Source organism: Mirounga angustirostris, unplaced genomic scaffold, assembly GCF_029215605.1.
Source record: "Mirounga angustirostris isolate CCGP_5_RB_7025 unplaced genomic scaffold, mMirAng1.0.hap1 SCAF_1, whole genome shotgun sequence".
NCBI classification, from domain to species: Eukaryota; Metazoa; Chordata; class Mammalia; order Carnivora; family Phocidae; genus Mirounga; species Mirounga angustirostris.
Window position 1 is genome coordinate 2786343 of NW_026991709.1, and position 18577 is coordinate 2804919.

The 18577-nt window shown below is 44.6% G+C and overlaps 1 protein-coding gene across 3 annotated transcripts in view; it reads left to right on the forward strand.

Annotated features, from left to right (window-relative positions):
- Positions 1-18577, forward strand: part of HSF2BP (heat shock transcription factor 2 binding protein) — a 100307-nt gene that overhangs the window by 39481 nt on the left and 42249 nt on the right. The window lies entirely within an intron of this gene.

An 18577-nucleotide genomic window follows, 5' to 3' on the forward strand; every position in this document is an offset into this window, starting at 1 on the left:
TAGAGCAATCAGTGAGTCCCAGATGCTATTATGTGACACTTCAGTTTATATTAATTACCTCGAAATGAACCTGTATTCATTTGTTACAGCAGTGTCCCACTGCCAGGGACCCAAACCTGTATTGGGTTTCTACTGGGTAACAAGTCTCGTGGTTAAAACAACACGTCCTTCATGCTTCTGTAGGTTAGAAGTCTGAGATGGCTTGCCCGGGTCTCTGACTAGGGTCTCTGGCCAAAACCAAGGTGTTGTCCAGGCTGGGCTCTTTTCCAGGGGCTCTGGGCAAGAGTGCTTCTAGGAATGTTCAGGTTGCTGGCGAATCCAGTTCCTTGCACTTGTAGGACTTAGGCCCCTGTTCCTCGCTGGCTGTCACATGGGGGCTTTTTTAGCTTGCGGGGCTGACCGAATTTCTGATTATATGAGCCACCCATCTTCGAGCTCTGGCAGCTCACTGAATCCTTCTTACACTTGGGAGCTCTCGGACTTCCTCTTCTGCTACCAGCTAGAGAGAATGCTGTGCTTTTGATGGGCTCATGGGTTTAGTTAGGCATCACGGGATAAACTTCCTTTTGATGAACTCAGAGTCACCTGAGGAGTCATGTCAGTTACGTTTGCAGTGACTCTCTGCCATAGAACTGACCACGACCAGGGTGTTACATTGTGTCCAGCCTGGGGACTAGGGCAGGAGATGTTGGGCCATTTTAGGATTCTGCCTATCACACTGTTCATTCTAGGTGGGTGCTTTTCCTCCTTGGAACATTGTTTCTAATAGCTTCTTTAAAGTCTCTGTCATCTTGGTCTGGTGTTTCTTGGTGGTTTTTTCCCATGCGAGTTGGGATTGTTCCCATTTCTTCATGTGCTGAGTAATTTTGGGTTGTATTGTGGACATCTGAATATTGTGAGACCCTGGGTCTTGTTGAAACTGTGGAGAGTGTTGATGTTTTTGTTTGAGCAGGCAGTCAGCCTGGTTGGGTCCAGATCACAAGCTCTGACCAGCCTTTTGGGTATCATGCTTTCAGGGTCACTTCGAGCTTCAGAACTGGCCTCTGGTGCCACCCGTGCCAGCCTGACACCTGGGTCATCGCTGGCAATTTACTCCTCAGGCTGGGATGTGCTGTTTGTGATTGGACTCACATGTGCACAGCCTGGTGTGAGGCCAGGGGTTCTGAAGAGCCTTGTGAGGTCACCTGCCTGATCTCTTTACTGTCTGCCGTGTGCTGGGTACTTGGTAGTTACTGTCCTTCGCCTGGAGTGCTGGGGTTCCACGTGCCCTGCTGTGTCTGACTTCTGCAGCTTCCAGGGCTGGGGAAGATTTCCTTCCCACACAGCCAGGGTGACGTGGGGGCCCCACGCTCTGCAGGGCCCCTTCCTGATGCTGCAGCCTCAGTGGCACTCTGTGCAAGTCAGTGCTGCGCCTGGGCTTGGAGGCTGAGTGGTAAACTTGCTGATGGGTTGCTGGTTCTTGGAATTCTGGACTTCTTCCCAGTCTGCCTGCTTGCTCCTGTTTACTTTTCTGGGGTTTCACGGAGTTGCTCCATATATTCTGTTCAGAATTCATAGCTGTGTTCAGTGGAAGCAGGAGGGTGGGGTGTGACTCCCACCTTATCTGGAAGCAGATTCTCGAGTCTATTCTGATATTTTGTGCTAACAAATATATGTTCATGAGCAATATATAATACAACATAATGTCTAACTCATATGGTTTTGTGTATGTTTTTACATGTGGCTCTATGGATCTAGTTAATTCCTTTTACATATCTTGCATGAGAGAAGGTGTGACATTTGGGTCATTTTATCCTTGACTGACAGGCACTAGGTTATTTTCAGGTTTTACTCCTCACGTGGAGCGGTGTAGTGAGCATCTGTGGCAAATACCTCCTTGTGAGCGCTTCTCTAGGAGCTGTCCCCGAAGTGCAGTATTTGAGAAGGAAGGAAAGCACACTTTCAGGTTGATAAGATGCTGCCAAACGGGTCACCAAAGCCTGCACTTCACCTACACGGCAGCAGTGTTCTGGGTCTCCCACACCTTCCTCAGTGCTTCATTCTTTGTTACTGTCTTATAAAGAATGCTTGTGTTCTCTACATCTGTCTGCCTGTCTCGAGATGGATATTACCAGTGAGGTTGAAACTCTTTGCACAGGTTCAGAACAGGTTTTTTTCCTGTGAATTACCTGTTCATGTCTGTTGCCTGTTTTCTGTTGGGTTGTATTTTTCACGACTTGCTGTTGTTTTTTATGTGTTCTGGGATACTACACCATTGTTTGCATCTGTGGTCTGTACAAGGTCAGTGTTTATGGGGCCAGTTAGCCCCCTGCTCCACTTCTGAGGCAAGGCTTTGTGTGGGGGCTGCATCTCTTCTAGTCTCTGTGGTTCCAGCACATGGAGCTCTGTGCCTTTGCATCTTAGGCAGCCCTTGTCCTGCAGTGGGAGATGGGCAGACTTGCATTCAGAGATGTTTGCTTGTTTTCTTGGCAGTTTTCCATCTGCCAGGGAGCAAAGCCCACATATGGACTGTTCGCCTCAAACCCCACTTGGGATCTCAGCATGCACCGTCCCGAAGCGGCTCTTCTTACTTCATAATCTCTGGCCGCCTTCTGATTTGCATGCCGCTTGGTCATGTTTTTCGTCACTGCTCACTCCCAACCTGGAGTCCTCTGGAACCAGGACCTTTCTTGTACTGCAAGTAAACTTATCTTTTTGGCCTCTCTCTCTGGACTGTAACTTGCCTCTTTCCTGGGGATTTTGCTTTCCTTTTCACCTCTATGATCAAAGGCTACTCATTTTCAGCAGTTTGGGTGCCTCAGACCCAGAGATGGGGATTTTTTTAAAAAAGACTTAAATTTTTTAGAGCAGTTTTGGTTTCACAGCAAAATTTGGAGGAAGATACAGAGATTTTCCATGTACCTTCTGCCCCCACACATGCCTAGTCTTTTCCACTATCAACATCACTCACCAGAATGGTATTTTTTTTTTTTTTGCCAACAATGAACCTACATTGACACATCATAATCATCCAAAGACCATAGTATACCTGAATTTAATCTTAGTGCTGTACATTCGGTCGGTTTGGACCAATGTATTATGACATATATTCATCAGTACAGTAACATACAGAGTGTTTTCACTCCCCTAGAAACGTGTCGTATTCTACCTGTTCTTCTTTCCTCCCCCTGCCCCTGCAACCATGGACCCTTTACTGTCTCCACAGTTCTGCCTTTGCCAGAGAGTCCTGTCGCTGGAATCACACAGAACGCTGTCCTCTCAGACTGGCTCTGTCACTCAGTGATCCACACTCACGGTCCCTCCATGTCTTCTCATGGCTTTGAGTTTTAAGAGTTCTTTGTATATTTTGGATAATATTCCTTTATCAGATGTGTCTTTTGCAAATATTTTCTCTCAGTCTGTAGCTTGACTTCTTAGTTTCCTGACATGGTCTTTCACAGAAGTTTTTAATTTTAATGAAGTCCAGCTTATCAATTATTTTTTTCACAGCTTTGGTGTTGTGTCTACAACAGGCATCACCGTATGGGTCATAGATGTTCTCCCAGTTATTCCCTGGGAGCTTTATAGTTTTGCATTTTACATTTGGGTCTGTGATTCACTTTGAGGTAATTTTTATGAAGCATGTAAGATTTGTATCCAGATTCATTTTTGTGTGTGTGGACGTCCAGTTGTTCTAGTGCCACTTGTTGAAGAGACTCTCTTTGCTCCCTTGTGTTGCCTTTGTTTCTTTGCCAAGGATCCGTTAACTATATTTGTGTGGGTCTATTACTGAGCTCTGTTCTGTTCCATTGATCTATTTGTCTTTTCTGTCACCAATACCACACTGTTTTGATCACTGTAGCTTTATGGTGAGTCTTGAAGTCAGGTAGTGTTGGTCCTATAACTTTGTTCTTTTTCAGTGCTGTGTTGGCTATTTTGGGCTTTTTGCCTCTCCATATAACCTTAGAGTCAGTTTGCTAATATCCACAAAATAACTTGCTGGGATTTTGATTGGGATTGCATTGCATCTACAGATCAAGTTGGGAAGAGCTGACATCTTGACAATGTTGAGTCTTCCTATCCATGAAAGTAGAATCAATCTATCTATCTTTCTTTTCTTTTTTTTTTTAAGATTTATTTATTTATTTGAGAGAGAGAGAGAATGGAGGGGCAGAGGGAGAGGGAGAGAGAAACTCCAGTAGACTCCTCACTGAGCTCAGAGCCTGATGCAGGGCTGGATCTCATGACCCTGAGATCATGACCTGAGCTGAACCCAAGAGTTGAACGTTGAACCAACTGTGCCACCCAGGAGCCCCAGTCTATCTATCTTTCTCCCTTCCCTTCCCTCCCCTCCCCTCCCCTTCCTTTCTTTTTTCTCCTTTCTTGTCTTTCTTTCTGTCTTCCATTTATTTAGTTCTTTGGTTCATCAGAGTTGTGTAGTTTTTTTCATACAGATCTTATACGTATCTTGTTAGATATATACCTGAGTATTTAATTTTTAGGGCTTGCTAATGTGAATGGTATTGCATTTTTAATCTCAAATTCTACTTGTACATTGTTGGTATATAGGAAAGCAGTTGACTTTTGTATGGTTACTGGTATCCTGAAAACTTGTTATAATCTTATTAGTTCTAGGAGTTTTTTTTGGTTGATTCTTTTAGATTTTCTACATAGATGATTATGTCATCTGTGGACAAAGACAGTTTTATTTCTTCCTTCCCAATCTGTATACATTTTTTAAAAAAAGATTTATTTATTTGAGGGAGAGAGTGCATGCACGTATGTGTGTGAGCAGGGGGAGGGGCAGAGGGAGATGAAAAGGGAAAGAGGCAGACTCCCTGCTGAGCTCAGAGCTCCACACAGGACTCAATCTCATGACCCTGAGGTCATGACCTGAGCCGAAACTAAGAGTTGGAGGCTTAGCCAACTGAGCCACCCAGGCGCCCCAATCTATCTTTTGTCCTTTCCTGCCCTGTCTTTCCTGTCTTCTCCTGTCCTCTCCATGGCAGACTCCATGCCCAGCAAGGAGGCCAATGCAGGGTTCAGTCTCACAACCCTGAGATCATGACTTGAAATCATGACCTGAGCTGAAACCAGTTTGTCAAGTTTGTCCAGTAAACTATTCCTAGTTTACTGAGAGTTTTTATCATGAATGGATATTGGATTTTGTCAAATGCTTTTTCTAAATCTATTGATCTGATTTTGTGATTTTTCTTTTTAGTCTATTGATGTGATGGATTACATTAATTGGTTTTCAAGTATTGAACCAGCCTTGCATACCTAGGATAAATGCCACTTGGCCATGGTGTATAATTCTATTTACGCATTTTTGGATTTAATTCACTAATATTTTGTTGAGGTTTTTTGCATCTGTGTTCATGAGAGGTATTGGTCTATAGTTTTCTTGTCTTTATCTGGTTTTGGTATTTGGGTAATGCTGTTCTCATAGAATGAGTTAGGAAATATTCTCTGCTTCTGTCCTCTGAAAGAGATTGTAGAGAATTAATATAATTTCTTCCTTAAATATTGGGTAGAATTCACCCGTGAACCCATCTGGGCCTGGTGTTTTCTGTTTTGGAAGGTTATTAATTACTGACTCAATTTCTTTAATAGATAAAGGCCTATACAGGTCATCTGTTTCTTCTTGTGTGAGTTTTGACAGATTGTGTCTTTCAGGGAACAGGTCCATTTCACCCAGGTTATCCAATTTGTGGACATTGAGTTGTTCCTAGTATTTGGTTATTATCCTTTCAATTTCCATGGGATCTGTAGTGATGTCCCTTTTTTCATTTCTGATGTTAGTAATGTGTATCCTCTGTCAAGTTCTTTTCAAAGAAACAGCTTTTGGTTTTCTTGATTTTTTTTTCCTACTGGTTTCTATATTCAATTTTATTGATTTCTGCTTTAATTCTTATTTGTTTCTTCTGCTTATTATGGACTTAATTTGCTTTTATTTTTTGTGGTTTCCTGAGGTGGAAACCTGGATGATTGATTTTAGATCCTTCTTCTTTTCTAACATGTATCCAGTACTATACATTTCCCTCTGAGCACTGCTTTTGCTGCATCTCACAAATTTGGTAAGTTGTATTTTCATTTTCATTTAGTTCAAAATATATATTTTTTAAGATTTTATTTATTTGACAGAGAGAGGACAGTGAGAGAGGGAACACAAGCAGGAGAAGGAGAGGGAGAAGCAGGCTTCCTGTGGAGCTGGGAGCCTGATGTGGGGCTTAATCCCAGGACCCTGGGATCATGACCTGAGCTGAAGGCAGACGCTTAAATGACTGAGCCACCCAGGCGCCCCAGTTCAAAATATTTTTAAATTTCTCTTGAGACTTCTTTGATCCATGTGTTATTTAGAAGTATGTTGTTTAATCTCCAGGTACTTAGGGATTTTCCAGTTATCTTTCTGTTACTGATTTCTAGTTGAATTCCACTGTGGTCTGAGGGGTGTTAAAGTCTCTAGTTATAATAGTGGATTTATCTATTTCTACTTGCAATTTTTTTGCTTCACATGGTTTAACGCTCTGTTGTTAGGTGCATATATGTTAAGGATTGTTATATCTTCTTGAAGGATTGACCCTCTTTTATTATGTAATACCGTTCTTTATCCCTGGTAACTTCCTTTGTTCTGAAGTTGCTGTGTCTGAAATTAACATAACTGCTCCTACTTTCTTTCAGTTGGTGTTAAAATGGTATATTTTCCTCCATCTGCTTACTTTTAATCTATATTTTTTTAGAGGGGGGGAAGGGGGAGAGGCAGAGGGAGGGAGAGAATCTTAAGCAGGCTTCATGCCCAGCGCAGAGCCCAGTGTGGGGCTTGGTCTCATAGCCCTGAGATCATGACCTGAGCCGAAACCAAGAGTTGAATGCTTAACTGACATAGCCACCCAGGTGCCCCACTTTTAATCTATATTTATCTTTATATTTAAAGTGGGCTTCTCATAGACTACATACAGTTGAGCTGTGTCTTTGATCCACTCTGATGGTCAGTCTTTCCATAGGTGCGTTTGGACCATTGACGGTCACAGTGATGACTGATACCGTTGGACTAATGTCGACCACACCCGTGACTCTTCTCTATTTGTTGCCTTTGGTCTTTGTCCTGTTTTTGTCTTCCCCTCTTTTTCTGCCTTGCATGGTTTTAATTGAGCATTTTATATGGTTCCGTTTTCTCTCCTTTTGTAGTGAATCAGCTAAACTACTTTTTCACTGGTTTTCCTTGCTGCCCTACAGCTTGCAGTATGTTTACAACTAATCCACTTCTTTCAGATAATACCGTGTCAGCTCCCAGGTGTTAGGAGTGCCTTCTGGTCACGTGGTCATCCTGATTCCTAGCTCCCCATGCCTCGTGTCCCTGCTGCCACGCACTTCCTTACCTGCAAGTCATGATCATTGACTGACGTCGTGCCTGTTATTTTGAATGAACTGCTGATAGATCAAGAATACGAAAAGCAAGTTTTTACTTTTCCTTCACTTATTCCTTCTTCAGACCTCTTTCTTTTTTTAAAGTAGATTTGAGTTCTGACTTATGTTCCTTTTCTCTAAAGAGCTTTTAACATTTCTTGCAAGGCAGGTCTATTGGCAGCAAATTCCAATTTTTGTCTAAGAAACTCTTCGTTTCTCCTTCATTTTTTTAAAGATTTTATTGTCAGTGAGAGAAAGAAAGAGAACAAGCAGGGGGAGCTGCAGGCAGAGGGAGAAGCAGGTTCCCCACTGAGCAGGGAGCCTGATGTGGGGCTTGATCCCAGGACCCTAGGATCATGACCTGAGCTGAAGACAGACACTCAACTGACGGAGCCACCCAGGCGCCCTTCTCCATTATTTTTTAAAGGATAATTTCATTGGATGCAGAATTCTAGGTTTTTTGTTTTTTGGTTTTTTTCCCCTCTCAACACTTTAAATATTTTGCTCTCCTCTCTGAGGAGAAGCCGGTGTAATTCTTGTCTATGGTCCCGTTTAGGTAGGTGTTTTTTTCCTTTGGCTTCCCTGTTCAGGATTTTTTTCTTTATCTCTGATTTTCTGCAGTTTGGAAATGATGTTCGCAGGTGTAGTTGATTTTTGCACTTACGCTGCTTGGTGTTCTCTGAGCCTCCTGGGGAGGTGGTTTGCTGTCTGACGGTAGTTTAGGGGATTCTCAGTCATTATTGCTTCAGGTATGTCTTCCGCTGCTTTCTCTCTCGCTTCTCCTCTGCTGTTCCCACTTCACAGAGGTCATACCTTCTGTGTCGTCCCACAGTCCTTGGGCATTCTGCTCTGGTTTTTTGTCTTTGTTCCCTTTGTGTTGTAGTTTTGCCGGTTTCTTTTGATATATCCTCCAGTTCAGAGATGCTTTCTCAGCCATGTCCAGTCCACTAGGAAGCCCATCAAATGCATTCTTCATTTCTGTTACAGTGTTTTTGTCTCTAGTGTTTTTTTCTGGTGCTTTCTTAGGATTTCCATCTCTCTCTTTACGTTTGCCCATCTGTTCTTGCATGCTGTCTGCTTTACCCATCAGAGCCTCTGGCATATTAGTCAGAATTGTTCTGAATTCCCGGCTGATAATTCTAACATGTCGGCCATGTCTGGCTCTGTTGTGTTCTCTGTCTGCAAATGTGTTCTTTAGCCTTTTGCCTTGTGATTTTTTTTCTTGATAGCCAGATGTCCTGGGAAGGAACTGCTGTGAATAACCTTTAGTACCGTGGTGGTGAGGTGTTGGGAGGGAGGGATACATTCTATAGTCCTGTGATCAGGGCTCATGCTTCCAGTGAGCCTTTGCTCTGGACACTGAACTTCACAAGTGTCTCTCAGTTATTTCTTCCCCCTGTCCCCCTTAAGTGGAAGAGGATTGCTGGAGTGGGCTGGTGTTGGTTATTTCCTTTCCCTAGAGTTAGGCTCTGGTTGACTCGTTTCCCCTGAGGGCAGGCCTTGTTGGGAAGAACAGAGTGCCCGGGTATGTGTCAAAGTGGGTGCTTTGCCCCTGTGCCTGCTCTGGAAGCCTGGTCGGGCTCCCAGAGGTACGTGTCATGCTATTGTGGAGGCCGCCATGACTGAGTCCCCTTCAACCTGTTAATTCTCACACTTGTCTACGCCGAGCCTCTGGAGGTTCACCAGGTCAGCTCAGGTTTCCTGCCCCTGCTTCTGTTCTTGCAGTGGCTTCCACTCATGACCCTATGCTCCAGTAAGCTGTGACCCCCTATACTCACCTTTCTGTCTCTTTCTCATCTTGGGGAAGCAGTTTGCCCTGTGTCCTCCCCAGTCTTTGGGATCTAAGAGGACTTGTTGATTTTTCAGTGTGTTGAGCTTTTTACTTATTGTTAGGATGGTGTGGTGGCCTCCAGCTCCTGAACGTGCAGAACTGGAAACTGTAAGTCCTAGCTTTGGTTTTTTGTTTTTTTTTTTAAGATTTTATTTATTAGAGAGAGAGAGCACATGAGTTGGGGGGGGGGCGGACTCCCTGCTGAGCAGGGAGCCCGATGTGGGACTCCATCCCAGGACCCTGAGATCATGACCTGAGCTGAGGGCGGACGCTTCACCAGCTGAGCCACCCAGGCGCCCCTGGCTTTCATTTTTAAAGTCCATTTAAAAAAAGCCATTTCTTTTCCACTTCATATAAAACCTTTTCCTTCTTCAGATTTCAAGCAGCCAGGATCTCCCCGTCCACCATTGCTTCTCTTTGTCCACTCAGCAAGCACTGGGATTATGGCTTCCTCTGTCCACCATTCCCTGCTGTTTTGAATGACGTGATCATGTTTGTGGATGATTCTTTCAATACTCTGATGTCAGGGTTGCTTGCCTTTCTCAGCTCCAGAGATGGTGCTCTACACTGCGAATAATCCAGTCCTGTGGCCACACTCTGGCCTTTGTTCAGCCTCTGAAATGGCAGACCCCACTGCAGCGCTTAGGTCTGTACTGTCTCTGTTCCTTCTCCTTTGCTCATCACTCCCCTAGCCCTGCTGAGAGCGCCTGCTGCTCACCACTCCTCTTCCCTCCCGACCACCCTGCCACCTTCCCCAGCTTCCCCTTGCATCTAGCACACCGGGATCCCATTATGGAGCATACACGTCAGCAGCCTCAGGTCCCTCGCCACCGCTTCCCGACGCTCCAGCCTTGGACCAGCCATTAGCCTCCTTTCCTGCAGCCTGGGCTGCCCAGTGATGCTGGACAAGAAGGTTCCCAGTGCAGCCACACCATGTCACCCTCTCCTGGCCCGAAGCTCCTGTCGGACTCCTCTCTGTGTCCTCATCAGTCTCCACTCTTGTCTTCACAGTGGCTAGGTCAGACTTCAGACTCTGTGACCTTGGCCACTTTGCTGTTCCCTAGTCCTCTGCAGACGGGCTCCCAGCAGAGGCTTTCGTTCCTGCTCCCCAGGGAGAATGGGGGTGTGGGTGTGAACTTCCTCACGACGCTGCCTCAAAGATACTCACCCACCCTCACTTTCTCTCACATGTCAGATGAATCTGTGGCCTTCTGGGGCTCTTGGGTGAGTGGTCCTGCCACCTCTTTTTTTTTTTTTTTTTAAAGATTTTATTTATTTATTTGAGAGAGAGAATGAGAGAGAGAGCACATGAGAGGGGGGAGGGTCAGAGGGAGAAGCAGACTCCCCGCTGAGCAGGGACCCCGATGCGGGCCGAAGGCAGTCGCCCAACCAACTGAGCCACCCAGGCACCCACTGCCACCTCTGGTTTTGATTAGCTGCCCTCTGGGGTTTTGCTCAGTTAGTTGTCATCTCTTGCTTCAGCATTTTCAAATTCCCCCTCTCTCCTGGCTCCTCTTCAGCCCTTTTCCTCCCATTGTGCTGTGACAAGCTTCATAGGGCCCATCTGCCCGCTCTGCTCGAGTTTGGGTGGCCTTGGGTTTACCATGACATGACATGAAAGACACATTTCCCAGGATCAAGGGTGGCTCGGGGTGCCCTGTTCCTTTTGCTTCCTCTTGAAGTCCCTGTGGGCCAGTGGCCTTGGAATAGACTTGATTCTACTGTGGGACCCAGGGCCATCACTTTGGTGGCACATACCCACAGAATAACAAGTGGGACATTCTTGTGACTCGGCCTCAGTGCGTTCTTTCAGCGTCCTGTCCTTTTGGGCTGTGTAATTTCCCACTTGCCCTGGTTTATCTGCTTGTTTTGTGGGAAGATTCTCCAAATCTAGAAACTTCTGATATCTGGGGGCCAGACGCACCCGCTGATGCTCGGCCTCTTGAGGTGCTTTGTGCTGGATGGCAGGCCTGCTGTCTGCGGCAGTGGTGTATCTCACAAGCCTTGGCCTCCAGGCCTCCGAGGGGATCCCTTCCTGCCGCACCAGCGAGGGCTGCTGCGCTCTCTGTGGGCAGTTCTCACATTCACCACAGCCTCTCACAGCCTAGACCAGGCTCCGTCCGCCACGGCTGGGGGGCTCAGTGCCACCAGGTGGCGGCAGGCCGCTGTCCACCTCTTCTCCACGCACTTCTCGTTCTCCCCCAGCAGTCAGGGCGTGCTGTGTCAGCAGCTCCCCTCTCACCACTGGCATCCGTTCTTGTCCTCCACCTCCAGCCACAGGTCACCCAGGCGTGCACACGGCATCTGGGGTTGCACGCTGATCTTGGGGTTGCGGAGGGCCCCTGGGCGTCGTACTGGCACTGAACCTGGTTTGGACCCGAGCCTCTCCTGGTGGTGGCTCGTCTTTCCCCGCTGCTGCTACATGACACTGGTGCTGCCTTTGTCCTTGACACTCAAGAGCTGGACAAACACAAGTTTTGTTTTATGTGGGAGAGCTGGATTTCAGGAATCAGGTCAACTCCCAGCCTTTCTGAGTACCCACTATTTCTTTTGTATTTGATTTTCTCATTAATTGTTTCTCATTGCCTATCCTTCACTATGATTTTACCAACCCTATCGAACAGACCATGGGAGGCTTTTCAGCATCTTGTTCCAGCTGCTGGTTAGGGTCAGACCTGTTGGAGATGTCATTAGATGGGTTTGTTGGAGGCCCAGTGTTGGAGGTGGCTTCCCAGCTGGAGAGAGGAGACCTCAGGCAGGGCGAGCTATTGGAGGTTGCCAGGGAGGGTTTATCCACATTCCTGAATGAAGACCCCTGGTTCTCAGCATAACACCATTCCCAGACTTGGGGATGAGATGCACATTCTGTGAAGGGAATGTGTTTACTCTGTACCAACCATAGTTATTGATATGGCACATTTCACTGTTCAGGGCCCAGGGAGTATCTGGTGTATATGGTCAGGAAAGGCCGGAGAGGACAGCAACTCTGCAAAGGTGTTTCTTGCCTAGGCACATAGGGCTGGAAGGTTACAGAAATGCCCCTGGAGTGGGGGTGTCCTTGGCTGTGCTACCTGAAGAAGTTGTTTGTTGGTTTATACCTCCACTCGACGACTTCCCAGTGGTCATCAGCAGGGTTCAGTCAGTGAGAGCTCCTGCAGGTGAAATTCCCAGGGCCTCTGCTGCAGAACCAGCTTGTGAGCTCTGCAGGGAAACCAGGTCATATTTTATAACCGAGCTAGCATTATTACATCTTTGAACAGATGTAGCTAGCTCTGAGTGGTTGTAGCTATATTTGCAGAGCTGAGCCTCCTTGAGTGATGATTCACCATCATAAGGACCAGCGGGCTGATTTTTCCCACAGAATCCCAGTTTCCAAAGAAGAGAGAACTTGTCTGGGATAGTCAGAGCTCAGACTGTATTTTATAAAGATAATTCTAGAACCATTTCCACAAAATGTCTTTGTGGCAGTGCCTTAGAACTACCCTGAGGACACTAAGCTTGGAGGGGGAAGTCTAAAAGTGCATTCAGTGGGTGCTCTCCTTTCTCTCTTCCATGTACTGTAAACTTCTGGATGACATAGACTGCTTCGGCTCTGTTTCCCCAAGGCCTGATACACAGAAAGTGCTCAGCAAATGATGCTAAATGAGCATGTGAGATACAGACATTCACTTTCTGGGTTATGCTTATATCTTGTTTGTTGTTAAAAGTCATACAGAGTGGGGCGCCTGGGTGGCTCAGTCGTTAAGCGCCTGCCTTCGGCTCAGGTCATGATTCCAGGGTCCTGGGATCGAGCCCCGCATCGGGCTCCCTGCTCAGCAGGAAGCCTGCTTCTCCCTCTCCCACCCCCCCTGCTTGTGTTCCCTCTCTCGCTGTCTCTCTCTCTGTCAAATAAATAAATAAAATCTTAAAAAAAAAAAAAAAAAAGTCATACAGAGTGTTACCATGCATTTGGGTGGCCTGAAACCTTCACATAAGGAACAGCTTAATACCAGTTGAAAATAAGTCTCCAAACATGATTGGGTTTTCTTAGTCATTTCCGATCAAAGCTTTATTAATTCTAGGTAGTAAGAAAGTTGTTATTAAGGACAGTTATATTTCTAGGATGTTGGTTAATTGTTAAATATTTTGAAGAGGGAAGGACATTTTGAGGACAAATCTTAGATTATGTTCAAATTCCTCAGAGTCAGCAGCATTTCCAGATATTAACACAGATCATCTCCAAGCTTCTGAAATGTCTCTTAACGTTCGGGGTTTGGGAACTACTCTGTATTATTCTTTTTCAGGCGGTAAAGCTTTCAGCCACAAAATGTTTAACACCCAGTGAATTGGTCTAGTACGAAGCTGTAAATTGATGGGTGGTGGTTTGAATATAACCTTGATTCTTCTGAACGGTATTTTTAGGGTTTCAAGCTATCTAGTTTGATCATTTTATGTACATTTTTTAAAAAATGAAAAATCCAAAGTCGCCTGAGTGGCTCAGTCGTTAAGCGCCTGCCTTAGGCTCAGGTCATGATCCCAGGGTCCTGGGATCGAGTCCCACATTGGGCTCCCTGCTCGGCGGGAAGCCTTCTTCTCCCTCTCCCGCTCCCCCTGCTTGTGTTCCTGCTCTTGCTGTCTCTCTCTCTCTGTCAAATAAATAAATAAAATCTTAAAAAAAAAATTTTTTTTAAATGAAAAATCCATATTTGGCCTTTTCGTTAAGAAAAAGGCAAATAATCTAATACACATATGGGCAAAAGAGATAATGAGGCGGTTCACAAAGGAATCACTGGCAAGCTTCATAAGTATGGAAAAGATTCTTGAATTCAGTTGTAATGCAAATTATAACCATAATGAAAAACTTTCCATTCTATTTCACTGGAAAAAAAATCAGTATCTAACAGTTATGAGCTTTGGAGAGATGTGAGGCCAGAGAAAGATTACACCTGTCCACTCTGCTGGTGGGAGGGAGATGGAGGCCAGTGGGCAGCATCTGTTGAGGTTAATATGCTCATGCCAAGGACAGGTAATCCCCTTTTGATATATACTCCAGAAAAAGTTTTAGCTATAAATACTAGGACGCTTGTGCAGAAACGTCATAGCATGTGCTGGGAAGTTACCATGTAGAATAGGTAAATAGATTGTGATCAGTTAATGTTGGGATGCATCAGGGAAAATACGTTATTACTATACAAGTCAGTGTAGACACAGATCTCCCCCCGGTGTGGAAGATTACGTAAGGTATGCTGCCACTGATACACACATGGGTGATGGAGTTGCCGGGCTGTGCACATGTGCTGTGAAAGCATCTAGAAGTGCAGACAGACGGAGGTGTTAGCTCGCACCTCCCTGAAGTGTCTGTGTTCAGACATAGTTCACAAAGGGGATTTGACTATGATGATAAGATTTTCTTTCTTAACCACGGAGGTGGGTATTGTGTTGTTCGTTATATCTTTTTGTGGGCCTTTACTGTAACATAGTAGATAAAAAATACACCTATTTGGTTAGGGTTACATACACTGATTTTTAAGTTCTGACTTGATGAGGGGAGCCACAGAATCTAAAGCAAGCAGGTTCTGAAGTTAATTACTGTATTTCTTTAAAAACAAAAAAACAACCAAACAATCCTAAGACCTTTATGGAACCACAGAAGACCCCAAACAGCCAGAGCCCCCTTGAAAAAGAAAAGCAAAGCTGGAGGCATCACAATTCCAGATTTCAAAGTTACATCACAAAGCTGTAGTGATCAACACAGTATGGTACTGGCACAAAAACAGACACATAAATCGTGGAACAGAATAGAGAGCCCAGAAGTGAATTCACAGCTGTATGGTCAGTTAAAATCTTCGAAAGAGCAGGAAAGAATATCCAATGGAAAAAAAAGACAGTCTCTAACAAATGGGAACACTGGACAGCAATATGCAAAAGAATGAAACTGGTCCACTTTCTTACACCATACACAGAAAGAAATTAAGAATGGATGAGAGGGCGCCTGGGTGGCTCAGTCGGTTAAGCGACTGCCTTCGGCTCAGGTCGTGATCCTGGAGTCCTGGGATTGAGTCCCGCATCGGGCTCCCTGCTCAGCGGGGAGTCTGCTTCTCCCTCTGCCCTCTTCCCTCTCGTGCTCTCTGTCTCTCATTCTCAAATAAATTAAAAAAAAAAAAAAAATGGATGAGAAACCTAAATGTGAGACTCCAAATCATAAAAATCCCAGAGGAAAACAGGTCTCTGACATGGCTGTAGCAACTTTTTTCTAGATATGTCTCCTGAGGCAATGGAAACAAAAGCAAAAATAAACTATGGGGACTTCATCAAAAGCTTTCTCACAGCAAAGGAAACAATTAACAAAACTAAAAAGCAACTTACAGAATGGGAGAAGATATTTGCAAATGACATATCTGACAAAGGGTTAGTATCCAAAATATATAAAGAACAGATACAACTCAACACCCAAAAAACAAATAATCTAATTTAAAAAATGGGCAGAAGACATGGATAGACATTTCTCCAAAGAAGATATACAGAATGCCAACAAACATGAAAAGATGCTCAACATCACTCATCATCAGGGAAATGCAAATCAAAACTACAATGTGATATCACCTCCTACCTGTGATCATGGCTAAAATCAATAACACAAACAGGTGTTGGCGAGGGTGTGGAGAAAGGGGAACCCTCATGCACTTTTTTTTTTAAGATTTTATTTATTTGAGAGAGCACAAGTGGGGGAGGGGCGGAGGGAGAGGGACAAGCAGACTCCCACTGAGCAGGGAGCTGAGATGTGGGGCTCAGTCCTAGGACCCTGGGATCATGACCTGAGCCGAAGGTAGATGCTTAACCAATTGAGCCACCCAGATGCCCCAGCTCTTGTGTACTGTTGGTGGGACTGCAAACTGGGGCAGCCACTCTGGAGAACAGTATGGAGGGTCCTCAAAAAGTTAAAAATAGAACTAACTTACGATCTAGCAATTGCACTACTAGGTATTTACCCAAAGAATACAAAAACACTAATTCAAAGGGATATGTACATCCTGATGTTTATAGCAACATTATCTACAATAGCCAAACTATGGAAACAGCCCAAGTGTGCATCCACTGATGAATGAATGGATAAAGAAGAGGTGGTGTATACACAGTGGAATATTATTTAGTCATCAAAAGAATGACATCTTGCCATTTGCAACGACATGGATTGAACTACAGAGAATTATACTAAGTGAAATAAGTCCGAGAAAGACAAATACCATATGATCCCACTCATGTGGAATATAAGAAGACGAATGATCAAAGGGACAAAAAAAAGAGGCAAACCAAGAAACAGATTCAACTCTAGAGAACACACTGATGGTGACTGGAGGGGAGGTGGGCAGGGGGATGGGGAAATAAGGGGATGGGGAGTCAGGGGGGCACTTGTCCTGATGAGAACCGGGTGATGTACAGAAACGTTGAATCCCTATATCGTACACCTGAAACTAATATTACACTGTACGTTAACGAATTTAAATAAAAACAAAATTTAATAGGACAGGCACTTGCTCCTATAGTTGGCCCATAGTAAATGCTCAATTAAATTTCAAAAAAAGGGGTGCCTGTGTGGGTCAGTCTGTTAAGCGTCTGACTCCTGATTTCAGTTCAGGTCATGATCTCAGGGTCTTGGGATTGAGCCCCACGTTGGGCTCCATGCTTAGCATGTAGTCTGCTTGGGATTCTCTGTTCCTCTCCCTCTGCCCCTGCGCATGTGCTCGCTCTTTCTCTCTCTCAAATAAATCTTTTAAAAAATTGGTAGGCCTCTAACTGCCAGGTTCTGTCCATCATTTGGTCTGAAATGTCTGGTTGTATTGCTCTATTTGCTTCTCTCTCAAATAACATATGCAGTCTTTTGTAAGAATTTTATTGCTCATTGTTCCTTAGCGTTACTTGATGGTGGTAATTTTGCTACTTCATATTTTCATCTAGATGACCGGTTGGTGGCTTTTGTTTCTGGAGGGTAGACATCACAATTATACCTCTTTGTTTATTTTCATAGCTTGTTTTGAAGTACCAGGTGTGTTTGTTCTTTGTTGCTTCCAGTTGTAATTTCTTTCAAGATGAATACAAGAGTTCAGTAGCATGACTCAGCCTTGTTGGTCAGAGCATCAGGACAGCATTCTGACTTCTCACCAGGCCAATCCATTCAGCCCCAGGCCTGCTATAGCTAGGTGAAGACAGTGTCCTTTTCCTTGAAAGAGAGTTTCTTGTGTTGCTTCTGTAGCATTTCAGGTTTGCTGGAATCTTTATGTTAGCCTTGCTTTCTGTCCTTTCATTGTCAATGTTGGACGTATCTGCAATTCTCAAGGTCATAGAGCCTGGCAAGTTGCCTTTTGGAGCCCGTAAATCCGTTCATAACAAATCTTCTGCTTAGCTTCATGGGAGGAAGCAGAATTTGCCTACCTTTTTGGTCATTGGAAGAAAAAGTCTGACTCCTAGTACTATGGTAGTTTGGGAAATGACATTTACTTTTAATACCTCTGTGCCAGAAAAGTGGATTGACTGTGCAGTTTCTCTTGACTTTGCAATTGGAAACTTGATAAATTATTTACAAAATATTTGTGGTTAGGATAGAAATCTTGGAACAGAAAGCACTTGAATAAGAAATAGAAAGTTTTCTGGGTTTGCTGTTTGCTAAGTCCTCTGCGACCTTGGAGCCATCTCTGGTCTTCTGTGAGATGTGGCCTGGCAATGACACGCGGTCTTGGGTGGTTCTGCGGTCACTGCAATGACCTTTGTTCCATTCTAGCTTCTTAATGATGGCTGACTTTGACCAAATATGAATTTTAAAGACATTTATCAATTTTGTGAGTCATTTTTGCCCCCTTAAAGTTGAGTGGCAATCAGTGAAGAATTTCAACTGGATGTATTTCCTGGAATTTGCCCCGTATTCCAGTTATCACTCAAATGTTAATTTCACCTTTTAAGTTTTGAAGATTAGCTAACTTTATTTTCATTTTTGAAGTCAGGGGTTGCAAACCTTTTCTGTAAAGGGCCAGATAGAGACTGTTTCAGGCTCTGGGGGCCATCCGGTCTCTGCAGCAGTGACTCAGCCCTGCTCTTGTAGCACGAAGCTGTGTGGACAGCACATTGCATTTTAAGGACCCCACCTCCCTGAGTTGGTGACCAGAAGTAAGAACTTCTCTCTTAGAATCCTGGATTGGAGGCCTCAGAAAGCTGTAGTTAAAGGGCTGAATTTTCCTCATGAATACGACCTTTGAACTGCTCTTAATAACTCATGAAATAGATTACTAGTGAATAGATTTTGGATATGTGTAAAAATTGTCAGGAAAACAGGAAAGGATTGACAAGTTTGGTTCATTTTGTGGCCTGTGAGGAGGCTGAGGATCATAG